This window comes from Pristiophorus japonicus, chromosome 1 (genome assembly GCF_044704955.1).
Source record: "Pristiophorus japonicus isolate sPriJap1 chromosome 1, sPriJap1.hap1, whole genome shotgun sequence".
Lineage (NCBI taxonomy): Eukaryota > Metazoa > Chordata > Chondrichthyes > Pristiophoridae > Pristiophorus > Pristiophorus japonicus.
In genome coordinates, this window is record NC_091977.1 from 39,295,198 (window position 1) to 39,317,593 (window position 22,396).

The following is a 22,396-nucleotide window of genomic DNA, read 5'->3' on the forward strand; positions in this document are numbered from 1 at the left end:
CTGTGATTATCATGGTGTGAAGGATCTCTGCTCTGCACAATTCACGGAATACATCTCGACACTCCTCTCTTGACTAGTGTAACTTAACACTAACCTGATTTAAATTAAATTGCGGAAATCCATAATGGGTAATTATCATTAATGCTCAATCTCCATTGACTTTAATGCACTTCATTAAGATATTTTAATGAACTCGCTGTGAAAGTTTATCAGCACAATATTTTATGCAAAGAGGAACAAAGGGCCTGATTTTGAACCTTTGTGGGTTTTTTCAGTGCAAATCCTCACATCTTGATATGTGATGGGGAAATTGTTAATTTCTCTTCATGTCTGGTATTTTCAGCTGATATGTGATGGATTCATGAAAATTATAACACACAAAACTGTGGAAATGAATCATGAAACAGATGCAAACGGCTGCTAAACATGCATAACAGATGCTAATATATGCTAATTGGGCCCGTCGCCATTTTGGAAAGCTGAAAGGAAAAATAGAATGCAAATCTACAGTCAAAATATCCGAGAAATGAAAATGTAATTAAAAAGATGCTAAGATTCAATGTCTATATGTGATATTAAGCAAAACAAGGTGACTAAAGGTCACCAATAATGTAACCAGTATAAGGCAATGAAACTGATTACCAACAGCACAAAATGTTTCCCAATAAAAATAATTAGCTGTTGGATGAGTTAAACAAAACAAGATTTGTTCTGTGTATCTAGCACATAAAATACACAGTTGCAGTGCTTGGAACAATTCGTCAAAGTCCGAAAATGAAATCTCTACCCCTCTGCAAGAGGCTCCATATCCCCAGCATTGTCTCTGAGCGAGGAAATCATCAGTCGGGACAGGAATTCTAACACTGCACACTGCCAATCAGGCTGCCACTGCCTATAACAGACGCCAGTCCGAGGAGACTGTGGGACAAGTGAGCAGACCTGCTTAAAAATGACAGGGACAATGTAAATTATATTACCATAGCATCACAGGGAAATATTTCACCACAGATGGGAGAACATTGTGATCTGGGACTATCACATACCTGCAGTTCCATATTTCATTTATACTTCGAACAACTTTAAGACTTTGAAAACCAAAGATTGGTGCAACTTCATTATGTTTAAAAGTCATGCCATGGTGTAGAGGGACAACGGCTTTGCAAAGATTTCTTGCAGCACAGTTTGGAACTGATGCGTTTTCAAGTCTGAAAATGCTTCTTGTGAATTTAAATTGGGTGCATCTGCAGATAACCCGGAAATGCATAATTACAAAGTTTTGAAAATGAGACCAAACGTCTGATAGTATTGGATACACTGTATATTTTTAAAATAAATAAATTCCTGCTTGAGCCATATATTTTTGCAGTGGTAGGAAATCAAAAGTGGTTTGCATTGATGCAAAATGCGTAATACACTTGGACAAAAAAAAACGTTTCTTGCAAATCCCAAACATTGCTCATCTCCACCATGCCTCTGCTGCCAACAGCTTTGTCTACTCCTTCGTCACCTTGAGAATGAATTTTTCAATGTTCTCGTTACAATCCTCTGTGGTTACCTCTGCCTACTGCAAGTCAGTCTGGAATGACGCAGCTCACAGTCTCATCCACACCTAAGGGCCACTTCCTCATCACATCCATCCTTGAGAAGCTCGAGTGGCTCCCCACATTGCAGTGAATTGACTGTTAAGATCCTTACCCTCACATTCAAATCCTGCATACTATTAACTGCCCCTATCTTTACAATCTCCTTCCTTCACTGACGCCCCATTGGTTCAATACTGACTTTTATCTTATTTCCCTTTCCTTTTGCTCCCTCAGGCAAATATCCTTATCCTTCCAAAAACTGTAAACTGCTCCCAAATAATTGGGGGGAGGTATAGAGGAGATATGAGTGGAAATTTCTCTACCCAGAGGGTGTTGGGGGTCTGGAGCTCACTGCCTGAAAGGGTGGTAGAGACAGAAACTCTGATGTGCACTTTAAGTTCTGTAACCTACAGGGCTACGGACCAAGAGCTGGAAAGTGGGCTTAGGCTGGATAGCTTTTGGTTGGCCAGCGCGGACACGATGGGCAGAAATGGCTACCTTCCGTGCTGTAAATTTCTATGATTCTATGTATTGTGTTCCTAAACAGATGAGATTGCACACAGGGAGGTTAAAGTAACAGTGACCTCAGTCTTTACTAAGACACTCCAGAGTGAGGAACAGGCCTTAGGGGCCGGCTTATATACAGTGCTCCCAAGGGATGCTGGGATCCCTTGGGACTTCAGGGATGCACTCCCTGGTGGCGGAACATGGGAGTGCATGCTTTACAGATACACAACATCACTTGCCCCCGCAAAGTCAAAGTGAAAACTATTTACAAGGTGAGGCGGTTGGGAGCCTTACTTTCCCTAGTGGACCGCCTCGGTACAAATGTCTGTTCTGGTGTGTTGGCTGTGCCCTCGCTGGGCTGGCGTGTTGTTGGTCCTGCAGGGCTGCTGGGTGAGCCTGGCCTTGCTGGGCTGTTGGGCATGATGGGTTCAACTTCCTGGTCTGGGGTGGTGTCGTTGATCCATTGGGTGTGTGTTGTGGGCTCGAAAAAGGTGGTGTCTGCTGTGGGTTGTTCAGGGCAGTCTGTGAACCGCAGCCTCATTTGGTCCAGGTGCTTTCTGCAACTTTGTCCATTGTCTAGTTTGACTACAAACAGCCTACTCCCTTCTTTAGCTATCACAATGCCAGGAATCCACTTGGGACCATGTCCATTGTTTGCCAATACAAAGGGTCATTCAGAGCAATTTCCCGTGACACAGTGGCGTGATCATCATTTACATTTTGTTGCTGCCGCCTGCTCTCTCCCTGATCATGCAGGTTGGGGTGAACCAGCGAGATTCTGGTTTTAAGTGTCCTTTTCATGAGTAGTTCAACCAGAGGCACCCCTGTGAGTGAGTGGGGTCTCGTGCGGTAGCTGAGCAGTACTCGGGACAGGCGGGTTTGGAGTGAGACTTCTGTGACTCGTTTAAGGCTCTGTTTGATTGTTTGTACTGCCCATTGGAGGCTGGTTTAAACGGAGCCAAGGTGACATGTTTGATCCCATTGTGGGTCATGAATTCTTTAAATTCGGCACTGGTGAAACATGGCCCGTTGTCACTGACCAGTATGTCAGGCAGGCCATGGGTGGCAAACATGGTCCTCAGGCTTTCAATGGTATCAGCGGCGGTGCTTCCCGACATTATTTCACATTCAATCCATTTTGAAAAAGCATCCACCACCACCAGGAACATTTTACCGAGAAACGGGCCCGCATAGTCTGGAGGGCAAGGACCACAAAATTAGTGGTGCCTCTCTGGGTGCGTTGCTCAACTGAGCACACACGCTGCATTGCCGTACACAGGACTCCAAGTCAGAGTCGATACCGGGCCACCACACGTGGGATCTGGCTTTCGCTTTCATCATTACTATTCCTGGGTGTGTGCTGTGGAGATCCGAGATGAACGTCTCCCTGCCCTTTTTCGGTAGCACTTCGCAGTTACCCCACAACAGGCAGTCTGCCTGAAAGGACAGCTCGTCCTTTTGCCGCTGGAACGGCTTGATTAGCTCTTGCATTTCAACGGGGATGCTGGCCCAGCTCCCATGCAGTACACAGTTTTTTTTACCAGGGACAGCAGACGATCTTGGCTGGTCCAAGTCCTAATCTGGCGGGCCGTGACAGGTGATTTATCATTTTCAAATGCTTCCATGACCATCAACAAGTCTGCGGGCTGCGCCACCATCAACAAGTTTGCAGGCTGCGCTATTTCCACCTCCGTGGTGGGCAATGGTAGCCGACAGAGCATCCGCACAGTTCTCGGTGCCTGGCCTGTGGCGGATGGTATAGTTATACGCTGATAGCGCGAGTGCCCATCTTTGAATGCAGGCTGAGGCATTAGTATTTATCCCCTTGTTTTCAGCGAACAGGGATATGAGGGGCTTGTGATCGGTTTCCAGCTCAAAGTTGAGGCCACACATGTACTGATGCATTTTCTTCACCCCGAACACACACGCTAATGCCTCTTTTTCAATCATCTCGGCCTTAGACAAGCTCCTGGAGGCATAGGTGACAGGTTGCAAATTTCCCGCAACGTTAGCTTGTTGTAATACACACCCGACTCCATACGACGACGCATCACATGTTAGCACAAGTCTTTTACACGGGTTATAAAATACAAGCAGCTTTTTGGAGCATAAAATGTTTCTGGCTTTCTCAAAAGCAATTATTTGTTTTTTTCCCCATACCCAGTTCTCACCTTTACACAATAACACATGTAGGGGCTCTAAGAGGGTGCTTAACCCCGGTAGGAAGTTACCAAAATAGTTGAGGAGTCCCAGGAATGACCGCAGCTCCGTGACGTTCTGTGGCCTGGGCGCGTTCCTGATAGCCTCCGTCTTGGCGTCTGTGGGCCGAATGCCGTCTGCTGCGATCTTTCTCCCCAAAAACTCCACTTCTGTTGCCATGAAGATGCATTTCGACCACTTCAGCCGCAGCCCTACGCGATCCAGTCGCTGGAGGACCTCCTCCAGGTTTTGTAGGTGCTCGACGGTGTCCTGACCCGTGATCAATATGTCGTTCTGAAAAACCACCGTGCGTGGTACCAACTTGAGTAGGCTCTTCATGTTTCTCTGGAAGATCGCTGCAGCCGACCGAATTCCAAACGAGCATCTGTTGTAGATGAACAGTTCCTTTGTGCGTGTTGATGCAGGTGAGGCCCTTCGAAGACTCCTCCAGCTCCTGCATCATGTAGGCCGAAGTCAGGTCGAGCTTAGTGAACATCTTGCCTCCTGCCAGCGTCGCAAATAGGCCGTCTGCCTTAGGTAGCGGGTATTGGTCCTGTAGCCAGAGACGATTAATAGTTACTTTATAATCGCCGCAAATCCTGACCGTGCCATCACTTTTGAGTACTGGAACAATCGGGCTGGCCCACTCCCTGAATTCCACTGGGGAGATGATGCCCTCGCGTTTCAGCCTGTCCAGCTCGATTTCCACTCTCTCCCTCATCATGTGAGGTACCGCTTGCGCCTTGTGGTGAATGGGTCATGCCTCTGGGACCAAGTGGATCCGCACCTTCGCCCCGAAAAGTTTCCAATGCCTGGCTCAAAAAGGGAAGGAAATTTGTTAAGAACCTGGGTACATGAGGCCTCATCGACATGTGATAGCACTCGGATGTCATCCCAGTTCCAGCGGATTTTGCCCAGCCAGCTCCTTCCAAGCAGTGTGGGGCCATCGCCCGGGACAATCCAGAGTGGCAGTTCATGCACCGTGCCCTCGTAGGTGACCTTGACCATGGTGCTGCCCAGGACCTTTGGTGTACGTTCTCAGTTTTGTGTGGATGGGGCTCAGGGCTGGTCTGAGTGCCTTGTTGCACCACAGTCTCTCAAACATCTTTTTATTCATGATGGATTGGCTAGCGCCAGTGTCCAGTTCCATGGCTACGGGTATGCCATTCAATTTTACATTTAGCATTATAGGTGGACATTTCGTCGAAAATGTGTGCACCCCGCGTACTTCAGCATCTGCCCCCTCTCTCTGAGGCTCGAAATTGCTTTGATCCACCATGGACCGATCTTCCTCTGCCACGTGGTGGTTAGCAGGTTTTGCAGAGCGTGCAGCTCATCTGCAAGCTCGTTTGAGATGCCCCATTGTTCCACAGCTCTTGCAAAAACACCCTTTGAAGCGGCATGAATAGGCTGAATGGAAGCCTGCACAACGCCAACAAGGTGTGAATTGCCTTGTATTCATCCTTTGTTGCAGACTCTGAGTCATCTGGGTCACCTGAGGCATGCTGGCAGTTGAAAACTCAGTTCCAGTTAATTTCTGAACATTGCGAGCACTTGTGTGCTGAGAGATTTGTTTGGTGTTATCACTGGTGGACATAAACGCCTGTGCTATCGCAATGGCCTTACAGTCGAAAGTTTTCGTCGGATGGTCTCGTGGCCAATGCCCAGTACAAAAAAGTCTCTGAGCATTTGCTCCAGGTAGCCATCAAACTCACATTGTCCTGCAAGTCGCCTTAGCTCAGCGACGTAGCTCACCACTTCCTGACCTTCAGTTCGCTGGCACGTGTAGAACCGATACCTCGCCATCAGCACGCTCTCCCTCAGGTTAAGATGCTCCCGAACCAGTGTACACAGCTCTTCATATGACTTATCTGTGGGTTTCACCGGAGCCAGAAGATTCTTCATGAGGCTGTAGGTCGGTGCCCCTCAGACCGTGAGGAGGACCGCTCTCCTTTTTGCAGCGCTTCCTTCTCCGTCCAGCTCGTTGGCTACAAAGTACTGGTCTAGTCGTTCGACATAGGCTTCCCAGTCCTCACCCTCCGAGAACTTCTTCAGGATGCCCACAGTTTGTTGCATCTTTGCGTTGGATTCATATACTCGTCGCCAGTTATTGTGTTCCTAACACAGATGAGACTGCACACAGAGAGGTTAAAGTAACAGTGACCTCAGTTTTTATTAATACACTTCAGAGTGAGGAACAGGCCTTCGGGGCCGGCTTATATACAGTGCTCCCAAGGGATGCTGGGATCCCTTGGGACTTCAGTTGATGCACTCCCTGGTGGCGGAACATGGGAGTGCATGCTTTACAGATACACAACACTTTGATTCAGTTCTTTGCCATGATGCCACACTCCTTTCAATTGCCTTCTAAAGACCCTTCTCTTTAACCATATCTTTGCCTGCTCCAAACACATCTCTTACCCTTTCTCCACCCCGCTTGATGTGTAATTGTTCTCCTCCACCCTGTAAAGCTAATCGTTCTTTACATAAGAACTAGGAGCAGGAGTAGACCATATGGCTGCTCGAGCCTGCTCCACCATTCAGTAAAATCATGGCTGATCTTCGACCTCAATTCCACTTTCCCTCCCGATCCCCATATCATTTGCATCCCTTAGTGTCCTAAGATCTAGCGATCTCCGCCTTGAATATACTCAATGATTGAGCACCAGCAGCCCTTCGGGGTAGAGAATTCCAAATATTCATAACCCTTTGACCGAAGAAACTTCTCCTCATCTCCATCTTAGATGGCCGACCCCTTATCCTGAGACTATGCCCCCTCGTTCTCGACTTTCTAACCAGGGAAACCACCTCTCAGCAACTAACCTGTCAAGCTCTCTGAGAATCTTACATGTTTCAATGAGATCACCTCTTACTCTTCTAAACCCTCGAGAGAATAGGCTCAATCTCTCCTCATAGGACAACCCCCTCATCCCTGGAATCAATATAGTGAATCTTATTTGCACCCCATCTAAGGCAAATATACGCTTGGTTAACCTTCAAAAACTGTACACTGTGATATATTCTAATATGTGATATATTCTAATATCGTGATATGACATCACCAACAAACACACTATCATCATCATAGGCAGTCCCTCGGAATCGAGGAAGACTTGCTTCCACTCCTGTAGTGAGTTCTTTTGGTGGCTGAACAGTCCAATACGAGAGCCACAGACTTTGTCACAATCGTCGTTGAGGGAAGGGGTGGGTGGGACAAATAGTCGTTGAGGGAAGGGGTGGGTGGGACTGGGTCGCCCCACGCTCTTTCCGCTGTCTGCGCTTGATTTCTGCATGCTCTCGGCGGTGTGACGCTCAGCGCTCAGCGCCCTCGCAGATGCACTTCTTCCACTTCGGGCGGTCTTGGGCCAGGAACTCCCAGGTGTCAGTGGGGATGTTGCACTTTATCAGGGAGGCTTTGAGGGTGTCCTTGTAGTGTTTCCGCTGCCCACCTTTGGCTTGTTTGCCGTGGAGGAGCTCTGAGTAGAGCACTTGCTTCTCCTCATCTCCATCTTAAATGGCCGACCCCTTATCCTGAGACTATGCCCCCTCGTTCTAGACTTTTTAACCAGGGAAACTGCCTCTCAGCAACTAACCTGTCAAGCTCTCTGAGAATCTTACATGTTTCAATGAGATCACCTCTCACTCTTCTAAACCCTCGAGAGTATTGGCTCAATCTCTCCTCATAGGACAACCTCCTCATCCCTGGAATCATTACAGTGAATCTTCGTTGCACCCCAAATAAGGCCACCAGTCCCTTCTTTAACCTTCCAAAACTGTACACTGTGATATATTCTAATATGTGATATATTCTAATATTGTGATATGATATCACCAACAAACACACAACAAACGCCTCTCTGCCCATCTGGGGCATGACTACGCAGTCTCTGAAAAGAAACTGCCATCATGTGCATTACATCAGTAGTCCACTAGGGGGAAGCTCTATTACATACACAGTATTCCAGGTGTGTTCTCACAAAAGCCCTATAGAATTATAGCAACACTTCCTTACGCTTGTACTCCCACCCCTTTGCAATAAAGGCCAGCATACTATTTGCCTATCTTTATCTGAAGAGCACTATAGTGATGTTGTGCTATTTATGTATTTGAACAGAGATAATCTGCCCTACTTAGAACTAGGTCAACTGTTTTCAAAGCACCCTCCCCGATCAGTCTCGCTCTGGATGTCGAAACACATTGACCACTTACTATCAATGCCACAACATTTTAAGTGCACACAGCAGTATAATTGCATGGAACCAATTCTGTGCAAACGATACATCTGAAACATTCTGGTTTGTTCAGGCCATTGGCAGAACATAATCGAAATTGTGCAACACTGGCCACTTGGGAAATGAGGAGTATTGTAAATACATGTCCAGTGCACTTTGTGTAAGGGTTAATTAAAACAAGAGTGGAAATGCATTGAAGAACTCGCATAACCGAATTGTCAATCTAAAAACCTAAATTGAGTTTTCAAAGGCAAGGCTCAAAACAAATCTTTTCCCTGGTCCTGTATATATTCACTTGCTTTCAGTTTTAATTAAAAAAAGGGAACAAGGTGACAAGAAGCTTTTGTACATATAGATAATTTAATTAGGAAATGGAGCTTTTTCGTATCTAATTAAAAAGCCTGGGATAGATTCTAGCAGAATAATAAAGTATCTCCAAACCTCCTTCACAAGTTGGAAATGGAAAAAAAAACCAGCTAATAGGTTTATTTAATTCAGCGGTTTAACGTAGTATTTGACCTAATTGTTCTGTGCCTTCTGGTAGGTGTAGAAGATTAAAAAATCTTTACAGCACACACTATATACTCAAAGGAAACAAAGAACTAATAGTTTCTTGGGTTGCTTAAGTTATTTTAGTTGAGTAAATTCATTGGAGACAATGTAATAATGAGCAATGCTGAATTTTATTTCAAACAACCAAACTGTGGGCTCCGTGTAATTCAAAATCTACTTCTCAATCTTAACCGCTTTATAAGTTTACTTTTTGCTAATGAAGACCACAGGTTTTTTTTTTCCTCTTCGACTCCTATCTTTTTGCCACTGACTTGACAGTATTATTAGAATTGATCACCCGCAGTCCGCTTAATCAATCACGGAAGAACGTGTGAGCATTTGGACTGCAGCTTCCGACAGTATCAAATTGAGATCAGAGCAAGAGTTGTCAAATTGCACTGAAGTAAGTGCCACAAAGAAAAGAAGAAATAGAAAAGTACACCTCCTATGATTACACATATTGGGGACTGAACGGGGATGGCTCCCTTTTTGAAGGGTCTACCGCTGGGTGCCGGAAACGTCTACCTGAGTGAGAGGGTGGATCCATTCAATACATAAACATATCTTGTGACGTACACAGGCCCCCGATTTTCCATTTTAGGACTCTGCATGCACCGTGCACACTTGCGGTTTCAACTTGTGGTCCACCCGAAGAGGAGCCCTGAAAGCGGGTTCCTATTTATAATTGTGGGACTGGGAGGAGCAGGACTGCTCCTGTGGGCTGTGTGAAAAATAACCTGCACTGCTATCGCACTGGGTACCATCCCCCTTCCCTCGCACCCTCTCTTCCAGTCTCCCCACCCCCCTCCGCCCCTCCCCACACCTTGATATGGACTCTGCTTCCTGCCGACACTGTCGGTCTGTCAGACTGCACGGGGGGAGATCGGCTCCTCAATAACACGATAAGTACTTTCAATCTCCTTAATTTGTTCAGATTAGTGCTTGGGCTGCTATGAGATCACAGGTTTTTCAAAGTTACTAAAGAATACAGTTTATTGCTTCTTAGTTTAAAAGTGAGACCGTTTGGAGAAAAAAGATTCAAAGCATGTTTTGGGGAAAAAAAGTGACTTGCCAAATATCACCCAGGAAATCTAAAATTGCTTGACTTCCGAATACAAGAATGAACCAACCTTTTTATAAATGATGTTGCTTGTATCCTGTGTTTCCTCACACAATCAAATTTGATTTGACTCCAATCCCAACGGTGGTGTTAGACAATTTATCAGGAAGGACCTAATAATAAAAGAGAGGATGAATTTATCCTGAGTGGAAATTAACTGAAGATTTGTGACATTCACAGAAGGATAATGGTTGTCGGACTCTGCAATGGATAGAATGGATTGAATTAACATTGTTGCTACCAGTAAAAGGCTGCTAGGGCTAGAGGGATAATGGTTATTCGTTAAGATGAGAATATAGGTCAATTAGTTTTTCAGTTTTCAACCATTTAAAATTCAGATGGTTCAAATTTGAAACGGCTCATAAATTTGATTCCTCAGCCTTAATGAGGGATTTTTATTCCCCATCAGCCACCATCTCTCAACAGAAAGGGCTCCCATTCACTAAATGTTCAACTTGTTTGTAACCACAGGCAGCATCTCAAGCAGTTCGATGCCCGATTTCCTGACAAGAGTAGTAACGGGTTTCTTACTGTGCCAGTCCTCAAGACCCCGTCTGTTCCACCCAGGCCATTGGGTAGCTGGGGAGATGAGGGTTAGCCCCTCACGAACTGGCTCACGACTCCTATCATGAACCTGGGCGTGCACGCACTGAACGCCACTATAACGAGATCCGTGCAGCAACAAAGGTTCTGATTGAACAATCCATTGCCGTCTTGAAACAATGGTTCTGCTGTCTGGACAGCTGCTTGCTGCAGAAGCGACAATCTGGCCATCCAGAAGGGAAGTTACCTTGGAGCTGCTTAAGGAGGAATACGTGGAGCAGGAAGAGCAAGAAGGAGAAGAGGAGCAGGATGTTGTAAAAGAAGGGCCTGGTGCAGTAGTACAGTGAGCGGAGTTGTAAGGCAGCAAATGAATGAGGAGCTTCTCCTGAGCAAACTCTCCCCTGCCCAGAGCACCTACACTCTACTATTTGACTGAGGCCTGACACCTACTATATCAATGCCCTCAAACAGTGTGTTCCTGTCATATCACTTAATATTATGAAGACCAACAGATGTACCAAAACAAAACAGTTTTGCTCCCATCAAACAAATGGTTACAAGGGCTTCATATCTACAATCACCCTCATGCAAAGTCTGTCTTGTGTGCTCGTTTACCTATTCTGATATGGCTATGAGGTGGTTCCACAGTCGCTACAGCTTGGGAGATGAAACATAGAAACATAGAAAATAGGAGCAGTAGTCGGCCATTTGGCCAGTTGAGCCTGCACCACTATTCAATATGATCATGGCTGATCCTCTATCTCAACACCATATTCCCACTTTTCCCCCCATATCCTTTGATGCCTTTTGTTTCTAGAAATTTATCTATCTCCTTGTTAAATATAATCAGTGACTTGGCCTCCACAGCCTTCTATGGTAGAGAGTTCCACAGGTGAGAGGCTGCTGAACTTCCACGGAGGGCAATAAAAGGCCGACCTCGAGGAGCTCTGCCTGTTGAGGACATGCCTGCTGACTGCTGAATCTCGACCCATTGCACTAAGAAGGTTCATGTGGGCCATGGATATCTTCCTCTTTGCAGTCACGTGATCTGGTGCACAGTCAGAGCGCGACACCCATTTTGCATACAACAACGCACTCAAAACAACTGCTACCCGAAAATATTTGGCGGAGAGCTATAGAATACTGATTTTAATTTATTTCTGAGCGAGGGCTTGATAGTTGAGTAAACTTTATCATTCTTTAGTTTGAAAGCTATCTTAATTAATTGGGGACCCATAAAATTATCAATTTATTCAATGAAAATGCATTGTATTTGATGAATATAAGAACATAAGAAATAGGAGCAGGAGTAGGCCACCTGGCCCCTCGAGCCTGCTCCACCATTTAATAAGATCATGGCTGATCTGATCATGGACTGAGTTTCACTTCCCTGCAAGCTCTCCATAACCCTTTATTCCCTTATTGCTCAAAAATCTGCCCATCTCCACCTTAAATTTATTCAATGACCCAGCCTTTATAGCTCTCTGGGGCAGAGAATTCCACAGATTTACAACCCTCTGAGAGAAGAAATTCCCCCTCATCTCAGTTTTAAGTTGCGGCTCCTTATTCTGAGATGCTGTCCCCTAGTTTTAGTTTCCCCTGTGAGTGGAAATATCCTCTCTGCGTCCACCTTGTCGAGCCCCCTCATTATCTTATTTGTTTCGATAAGATCATCTCTCATTCTTCGGAACTCTAATGTGTATAGGCCCAACCTACTCAACCTATCTTCATAAGTCACCCCCCTCATCTCTGGAATCAACCTCGTGAACCTTCTCTGAACAGCCTCCAATGCAAGTATATCCTTTCTTAAATACGGAGACCAAAACTGGACGCAGTATTCTAGGTGTGGCCTCACCAATACCCTGTACTTGTAGCAGGACTTCTCTGCTTTTATACTCCATCCCCATGTAATGGCAATCATATGTTAAACAGAATTGGATACATGGAATTTGAATTTCTTCATGTTGATAATTTTAGTTTTTAAAAAAGCATCCTTGAGTATACATTTCTTGTTTGTACAATACTCGAACTGGTTTTCTTTACTAAAATGGGCAGGAAGAGGAATTTAATCCCCCCATCTAGTGTGATTACAGAAAATAAGGAAAGCAATCTGGAGATTTAAAAGATTGCCTCTATAGATGGCAGTATTTTGGAGACAGAAGGTTGTAAATATTGTGGGACTGTGAAAAAGGACATTATCTCGCTGAAGGCTCTTATATTCCAATCGTCCTCCTTGTAGTTGTGATGAGTTCCTCAAATGGACCATTAGATGCATGTCTTGCAAAAAGAAAAAAAAATGTGCATCAAACAAAAGGTTTTGATGTTGCACTCCTTTGAAAATATTGTAATGGGTCATTTATTTTTAATAATTTTTGACATTTGAAAATAAATGAGAAATTGTGGAAGAGTACCAAAACACAGCAACCTCTTGTATTGTAAGTGGATTTCTAGAACGATGTGAAGTATGAAGTATTGTCATACAATATTATACTTTTATATGACTTTAGATAGACAGAGTAATTTGAATCAAAGATTGATTTGGGATTAGCTGTATCTTTGAAAGGTAATCTAAAGCCAATCTTCTGAGTTAGTGATATAAAAACAGAAAATGATTGAAATACTCAGCAGGTTAGGCAGCATCTCTGGAGAGAGAAACAGCGTTTACGTTTCAGGTCAATAGTTTTCGTCTCGAAAATCTTCCAATTCTGCTGAAAGGCCATCAGCCTGAAACGTCGTCTCTGTTTCTCTCTGCACAGATGCTGCCTGACCCGCTGAGTATTTCCAGCACTTTCAGATTTTCAGCATCTGCAGCATTTTGCTTCTGATTTTGTGGCCTTTCTGGTTTCACTCGATGCTTGTATTCTGAAATTGTTATGCTCGGCGATCACTTGATGTCTGGAGAAGGTCATTTGCTTGAGTTTTGTAGACGGCACAAATTCATTACTTTCATGCTGATTGATCGGGGACATTTCAGTAAGTCATAGCAATCTTCATTGCCTTACCATTTCAGACAAATCTGTATCTCACAAGATCACAAGAAATAGGAGCAGGGGTAGGCTATTTGACCCATCGAGCCTGCTCTGCCATTTAATAAGATCATGGCTGATCTGATCATGGACTGAGTTTCACTTCCCTGCCCGCTCCCCATAACCCTTTATTCCCTTATTGCTCAAAAATCTGTCCATCTCTGCCTTAAATATATTCAATGACCCAGCCTCCACAGCTCTCTGGGGCAGTGAATTTCACAGATTTACAACTCTGAGAGAAGAAATTCCTCCTCATCTCAGTTTTAAATGGGGGGCCCCTTATTCTGAGACTATGCCCCCTAGTTTTAGTTTCCTCCATGAGTGGAAATATACTCTCTGCATCCATCTTGTCCAGCCCTCTCATTACCTTGCACCTCCACCCATGCCTCTATATCTACATTATCACTTCCTGGTCTCACGAGTCACCTCTCACACTCACTCTCATCCTAATGCACTCACTCTCATCCTCCTTTAAATGTGCCTGCTTAAGCTTCAAAGAAAGAGCAGAAATATAACCGGGTCGCAGTCTTGCAGTCTCTAGTTCCCTGTAAGTAAAGTTGGCTATTAGTTTTAAACCTGAATATTACATAGGACATACAGCACAGAAACAGGCCATTCAGCCCAACCAGTCCATGCCGAGATTTATGCTCCACTCGAACCTCCTCCTGTCTTTCCTCATCTAACTCTATCAGCATAACCTTCTATTCCTTTCTCTCTCATCTGCTTAGCTAGTCTCCCTTTAAATGCATCTATACCTTTCCATTCAACCACTCCCTGTGATATCAAGTTCCCCCTTCTCACCACTCTCTGGATAAGGTATTTCCTTCTGAATTCCCTATTTGATGGTCTGACAGTGTGATATTTATCACATTTTGTAGTGAAAGGAAGGAGATTGTTGGACAGTCATGTCGGGGGAGAAATTGGACTCCTTTGCGCCTCCCGCTCGTGCCTCATTTGGGGGGGAGGGGGTGGCAGGTGATAATGTGGTGCCAACGGCTTTCCGACCGGGCACGGTGATAGTACCCATGCCCGCAGGTTGGCGCTGGTGGTAAACTTTAACGCCTCGATCTCCTGCGCCTTGGAGATCATGACGTCATCAGGTGTGCAGGGTCTCATTACCGCCCCGATCCTAAATTCGTTTCCGTCCCCTGCGGCATCGCCGGGCATCAACAACGGCAGCTGCAGGAGGCATTGTGAGTTCGGCCGACCGCTTGGGGAGCAGTAATTAAAAAGGCATTGGTGATCAGGTAGACCAAAAAAAACATTTTCCCCACTCTGTGCTGCTTTTTGAATTTTTCCAATATCGCAATTGATTAGCCCTGCGCTATGTTAGAGTACTTGGGGCTGATCTTCGTGGATCACAGTTGCTGTCGCCGACCACTCGAATCCTTACCTTGCAACGCCCTCAGCATTGGCCCTTCCCTTAAGGGAGGGAAGGGCCCTGTGATTCAGGCACCGCAGCACGAGGCATTGTGCCACTACCACCCCTCTTGCTTCCCTCCAAGGGAAGTGGTAGCACTTGATTTAGTGCTCCACTTCCCTCCTGGAGCAATAAACCAGAAGTTCGCGTCCGCTGGAATTGGGTAGCGCCTGGCGATACTTTTGCACTCATGCAAAAGTTATTGCCCCAAACGGGACGCTCTGCAATTTCGATTTCCATGCTCTCTAGTGTGTAATTACACAGGACATTTTTGACTGCATTCGTGGTTTTGCGAATGAGAGTGACCAGCTGAGGTTTTACTCTCCCTCTCCATGGGCTCAATTTTACCCAATTATCTGCGCCATTTTGTTGGCCTGCACCGTTTTTTGGGAGTAAATTAAAATCTCCAAGTTCCCCCAAAGTTTCTGCGCGAGCGCAATTAACCTAACTCGGATTTTTTTTAGGCTACGATTTTTTTTTACCTCATTGGGGGCGTAACCTGCCACCCGCGCCAATTCTGTCCAGTTAAGCAAGTTTGGCCAGTTCCAATTTACTCCAATTTTTCTCAGAACGGCGTATGTGACCACTCTGGAAAAACTTTCTGGGCAGTTAACAAAATCGGCGCAGGTATGAGAATCAGCTCAGCAGATGCAGTTCCATGGCCCGGACGGACAGCAGCAGCAGCGAGGGAGAGAGGGGGGAGGAAAGGGGATGGGGACGGGGAGGCCTTTCGGCCAGGTTTAGGAGCGGCAGCATGCACCAGGAGGAGGGAGTCCCTTCGGCCAGGGCTAGCAGCGGCAACCGCCATCGGGACGGGGGGGGGGGAATTTTGGCATAAACACTTTATTAATTTAATGCTGGAATTCTGCTGCAACGTGCAAGGTACTTGTACAGGTTGCTGTGAGCTGGCCAGAATGTGTTGTATGTTTCACTTTCCAGCCTCAGCCTGCAGTGTGTCCCTCGTTACCCTGGCAACCCGATTTTTTTTGCACAGATCTTCGGCTCCACCTCCAAAGCTAAAGGACAGGCTAGGCGGCGCCAAAATGAACAATTCAAACTGGGAAAGTCGGAGGATTTTTTTTTGCGTAACTCTTCAAGTACACCAATAAACGGCTTTGGGGAAAATCGAGCCCCATATTGTATTGTAGAAGTTATAAAATAATATCTTTATATTTTCCAGTCTTCGCTTTGGGGAAAAGAAATTGGCAGCGTTGTTACGACCGCTGTGACCTGGTGCTACGGTGAATACAACGATATGTATTCTACAAATGTGATGATGCTTGGGAAGCACACTTTTGGAATTTTAACAGCAAACTATTGCCTGCGAGCATTAATGTTCACAGTGGAACACAGCACTTCATAACATGGAAACTAAATATAATGCATCACAGCAGTGACATGCTGTGACAATACATGTGTTTTGTCTGAACCAGCATGTGAGCTGCCCATTAAACTTCCGAACCGTTTTCTTTTCTTTCTGTTGTCACAGATTTTATTCCTGATGGGTTTTACCCAATTTGAGAAATGTTTTTAATGACTCTGTGACCTCTTCCTCTACATTGTCTGGCTTGATGCCATTCTGTCATGGTGTAACTCCTTTGCTGTTGGATTCCTTACTGTGGGGAAGTAACCCTGCTTTTCCTCCAGATCGTTTCTTTCTTCCTGTGGCACTGGTGCATGGAGCACAAGTGACTACTTGAATGATTCTGCCTTTGTTCTTGACTGCACCGTGTTAGTTATCCTTTGAAGAAGAGCAGTCGCGCTAACTGTATTGCAGATGTCTTCATTTCTGATTCCGGCTCTTAGATTTTTCAGCAATCAAATGGAAGCATTATCAACCCAGTTGGCTATAACATGATTTGCAACCTTTTTCTTCATCGCATCCTTGTAGGTTGCTCGAGTTTAATATGGTATTATGTAAAATTTCTGTTCACTGGGAAAGATTGGATTCTGCTGGAGCAGGGAGTGTTGTGCAATAATTTCTGAATGCAGCTGTTCTAATATCTATATGAGATAGATATTTCTGATTATATTTCGAGAAATGGGAATGCTGCAGATTAGTGATGTATAGAGGGGGGGGTCTTCAAATAACTGATGAAGTGCACAGTGTACAGGTGCAGCATCCGGGATCCGGAATGTTCCGAAATCCGGACTCTGGACCGATGGGTGGCAGGGTCGTCCGGAATCCGTAAAATATTCCGGAATCTGGACCCACTGACCCTGCTAACCTCGGGGGTCCTGCCGCTGCCCGACCTTGGGCCTTGCCTTGCCGCCGCTGCCCATACCCCGCCACCGCTCGCCTCGCCCTGCTTGCCATTGCTGCCCTTATCTCGGGGCCTCCTCACTGGCCCATCCGAACACCTCCTCTGCGATGGGACCCGTCAGCCTAAACCCTTCCTTGGCAGCCGAACAACTCCTCCATAGCAGGGCCCACCCAGAACAGCTCCTCCACAGCGGGGCCTGCACGAACAGCTCCTCCATGGTTGGGCCCACCCAAACAGCTCCACGATGGTGGGGCCCCGCCAGAACAGCTCCACGGAGGCAGAACCCACCCGAACAGCTCCACCTCAATGGGACTGGTAGCCCGAACAGCTCCTCGGCAGCGACCCCCCCCTGTATGATGTTCCTAAATCCGGAAATACCCGAACCTGGGCTCGTGTCTTTCCGAATTCGTGTCATCAGAAAGACAATCCAAAGTCCGGAAAAACGCAGAGTCCGGAACAGCCTCGGTCCCGATGGTTCGGGATTCTGGATGCTGCACCTATATTAAAAGAGAGAAAATGCTGGAAATACTCAGCAGCTCAGACAGCATCTGTGGAGAGAGAAACAGAATTGACGTTTCGGGTCGATGACCTTTTGTCAGAACTCAGTGAACCATGTTGTTGTATGGTGCTGATAGACATTTATGGCTCAGAAGATGGCCATCATTGAAAAGGTGCCAGCTTTTCACCTAGAGCAATGAAAACTAATCCTAGTGCCCCTTTCTATCCTTATTGCTTTGTAGGTTTGAATCTTCTGTTTTGATTTTGATAATGACAGTATTGGTTTGTAAAGAAGTGTTTTTCTGTTACTTGATCTGTCGACTGACAGGTTGCCTACTGAGGCAGTGGCTGATTTACAAAAATTAGTTCGCAAACGTTTCAACTTGGAAATTACTATTGGTGATATCAATGGGAAAACACATCGGGCTGGATTTTGGTGAGCATTTCTGCCGGGTTTTTCGGTGGTCTTCTTCGTTTTCAGTGAAAAACCACCCGGCGGGAATTTCATCAGAGTTCTGCCGGCGGTTTCGAAATACCGCTGGGGAGCGGACCACCGGTGTGCACTGCCGGAAAAACCAGTACCGCGCAAGTTTGCTCACAGCGGTGACCCATAGGTGAATATGTATCTGTTGGCGGCCTGGCCGAACCAGCGGCCATAATTGTTGGCCCCGACCTGGCAGTCGTCCGAAAAAAAAACATATTGTCGACGGCAGCGCCACCTCCCTTTTAAGAGTGACAGCGCCACCATTTCAGACCGACAGCAAAAGTCGTCGAGGACACAGGGTGGTGGCAGCACTGCTCCAGCGGGGCAATTTTGGTAGGGAAATTTCACGAGGGGGGCCCCACCAGACGGTAAGAGGTCAATGCATGCATGCCGCGGTTGGAAAACAGTGCGGTCAGAGGCTTTATCGGAAGGGGTAATTTCAGCCCCATAATGCGTTCATGTGACAGGGTGTTAACCGTGGCTCAGTGGGTAGCACTCTTGCCTCTGAATCAGAAGTTTGTGGGTTCAAGTCCCACTCCAGAGACTTGAGCACAAAAATCTACAGAGACACTCCAGTGTGGTACTATCAGAGGTGACGTCTTTCGGCTGAGAGGTTAAATCGAGGCCCAGTCTGCTCTCTCGAGTGGATGCATAAGATCTCGTGGCACCATTTCGAAGAAGAGCAGGTGAGTTATCCCTGGTGTCCTGGCCAATATTCATACCTCAATCACCGTTACAGTGCTGTTTTTGGGAGCTTATCCGTGAGTTTCCTAAATTACAAAAGTGATGACACTTCACACAGTACTTCATTGGCTGTAAGGTGCTTTGTGACGTCCTGTGGTCGTGAAAGACACTATATAAACGCAAGTCTTTTTCTTTCATTCCTCTAACACCAATTTAATGCCAGCATTAACTTACTTAAAGCCACAAAAACAGCAGACTGAGGAATGTCATATGAAGACTTTGCTTTTTCATCCATTATCACCATTAATATAGAGAACGTACATCAAAACCTGTCATGCAGCTTTTGAGTGTCATTATTGCCAAAGTGTTTAAATTGTCCTATTTTTGAAGTTCACTCACATTCATAAGGGTTGTCTGATAACTATCATCTCTGTTCCAATCGTATTTGTCTTCTGAAATAACTATCCATTTCACTCTGACTCTGCAACCTCCTTCAGCCGTGTGTCCTCCTCCCACTCCCACAGTAACCTTACTCTGGAATTCAGTCTTTTAAAATACCATGCCTTTCCACTTCTGTTTCTTCTTGTAAAAACAATTCTGATAAACCATCGTTTTGATCACAACCACCAACCAGGACGACTGGCAAGATATGATGTGAGGTCACCATTCCCCTCCCATCCAACGCAAATACCCCACTGGATGTCCACTCAGTATTCAAAGACTAGAAAGTTTTTGTTTCTTACTCACCGGGAGCAGTACATTGTTGTAGGGCAAAAAGAAAGATGGCTAGAAATTCGTCTCAAGCGGTGGAGCCAAATGGACGGTATGGGATCGGGTGGTATAAGAACATAAGAACAGAAGAAATAGGAGCAGGAGTAGGCCATACGGCCCCTCGAGCCTGCTCCATCATTTCATAAGATCATGGCTGATCTGATCATGGACTCAGCTCCACTTCCCTGCTGCAGTCAACGGAACTAATATCAGGTGTTGTGTATAACGGGCTGCCAATCCAATACCGCCCATTTTGGGCCATGAATTTCTCAGCCAAAGTGTGAAGAATATATGTAGGACACAGAGCAAGTTGATGGTTTCTCATCAATGGCACAATTGAACCAAACAGGCAATTTTTTTTTGAAGTGGAAGAATAAAAAAATCATAATATTTCCATTCATTAAAAAAACTGGTGAACAATCGGTAAGCATCGCTGGAAAAAAAACGCAAACTCCTTTCAACGGTTCCCACTGTCACACTGAACCCTCCTAAAAATAATATTTGCAACAAACACAACAATAAATCAAACCGTTTGAGAAAAATCAACTAAACTTACCCACAGCTACCTTAAAAATGCTTCCAACCAATGTCTCCTGCACAGACTGTCCTCTCTCGGGGGCATGGAGTTCCCTTTGGCTTCACTGCTGGAACTTGAATCGCCAAGCCTACTTAAGACCCTTGAGAGAGGGTAGGCCTGTGCAAGGAATTGTTCATCTGGGCCTTGGGTCCCAATAATTTTCAGACCTACGTGCATGGATGACCTCAGTGTTGACCTTCCCACGTGTATTTTAGCTCGCATGTTTATATTTTTAGCTTCACAATATTTCTCTTCTGCTACAAACGCTGAAGAAATACGAAGGACTTTGTTTTGGTGATCCAATGTGTGAGCTTCAACTCAATTTTTCCTATCGGTTCTTCGCCAAGCTTCTCTCAACTTGACATGTGTGTAGTAAGTAGCAGCAGTGCTCCAGAAGCTGAGAGGAACTGTTTCTTGATTAGTAATCCCAGTCGCTGATTAGACACTATCCCTGTAATCTCCTCCAATCCCACAACTCTCCGACATCCCTGGTTTTAATCATTCCTCCATTGGTGGCCGTGCCTTCAGCTGCCAAGGCTCTAAGCTCTGGCATTCCCTCTCGGCCCCTCTTCCTCTCTCCTCCTGTAAGATGCTCCTTAAAACACACCTCATTGGTCAAGCATCTGCCCTAATATCTCTTTATGTGACTCGGTGTCAAATTTAGTTTTGTAATGCTCCTACGAAGTGCCTTGGGACATTTTACTACGTTAAAGACGCTATGTAAGTACAAGTTGTTGTTAACGTTGTTGTCGAGACTTACAGAAGAGAGCGGTGACAGAAGGAAGCACAAAAGGCATTAGACAAAATCCCAGATACAAACATCACAGTAACAGAAGTATGTGGGTCAAAAACAGAGAAGGAAAAGGCCGACAAACAGAAGGACACAAAAAGAACTAGAAAGTGGGTAAATAACAAAGAAACACCTGCAGGAAGAGAGATTGAATTAATTTTTTTCCATGAGATCTGCTAATCTTCTATAAAATATGCAATGTTAATATGTATCTGTCTCACGGCTATGTTGTACAAGCATTGGACTCCCACCTCGGATTTTAACTGGCATTGGCACTTCGGATGTTGGTAAAGGTTAATTTTCCTGACTTTTCCTGACTTTTCAGGGCATCGACACAGTAGAGCAAAGTAACCAAAGAGAAACATTATATTCATTCGACATACTGTGAGGCCAACCAAGCAGTACAGGTGTTAGCTGAGACGCTGAATTTTAAATCCAAGGTTTACAAGTCAAATTGACATTTGTTCTTCCCCACATACAGAGGTGTTTCACTATATTTAGAATATGGGATGTTTGGGAGGGCAGATCCTCATTGTGAGTTCACATATGCTAATCTCTGCTACACTGGGGTTAGAAATAGCATAAAGAAAGATTTGCAGTTACATAGCGCCTTTCACCACCTCAGGACGTTTCAAAGTGGTTTATAGCCAATGAAGTACTTTTGAACTACTGTCGTTGTTGTAACATAGGGAACATGACATCCAATTTGTGCACAGCAAATTCCCACAAACTGCAGTGAAATTTTAGGTGTTGATTAAGGGATAAATATTGGCTCGGACACCAGGAAAATTCCCCTGCTCTTTCTGGGGTCTTTCATGCCCACCTGAGCGGGCAGACAGGGCCTCGGTTTAGGTTTATCGTCTCATCTGAAAGATGGCACCTCCAATAGTGCAGCACTCCCTTAGTACTGCACTGAAGTGTCAGCTTAGATTATGTGTCCATGTTTCTGGAGTGGGACTTGAATCCACAACCTTCTGAGTCAGAGGCAAGAGTTTTACAACTGAGCTATGGCTGACATCAGAGATGTTAGATGGATGATCGATGCCTACACAAGATCGAAATCAGTCCAAATCCAGTGAATTAATCAGAACTGGTCCAATGAAGGCTAACCAGAGTATGAAATGAGGATGATCCCGCAACCTTGTT

The 22,396-nt window shown here is 45.4% G+C and overlaps 1 long non-coding RNA gene across 2 annotated transcripts in view; it reads right to left on the reverse strand.

The window, feature by feature from the left end:
* The window catches only part of LOC139278525 (uncharacterized), a 128,636-nt gene that overhangs the window by 10,814 nt on the left and 95,426 nt on the right, over nucleotides 1–22,396 (reverse strand). The window contains exon 2 of one of the 2 annotated variants that reach the window (XR_011596298.1): nucleotides 10,204–10,306. This is a non-coding gene — a long non-coding RNA (uncharacterized lncRNA). Of the gene's footprint in view, nucleotides 1–10,203; nucleotides 10,503–22,396 lie in introns of those variants that run through there. The other variant, XR_011596293.1, reaches the window with a different exon arrangement.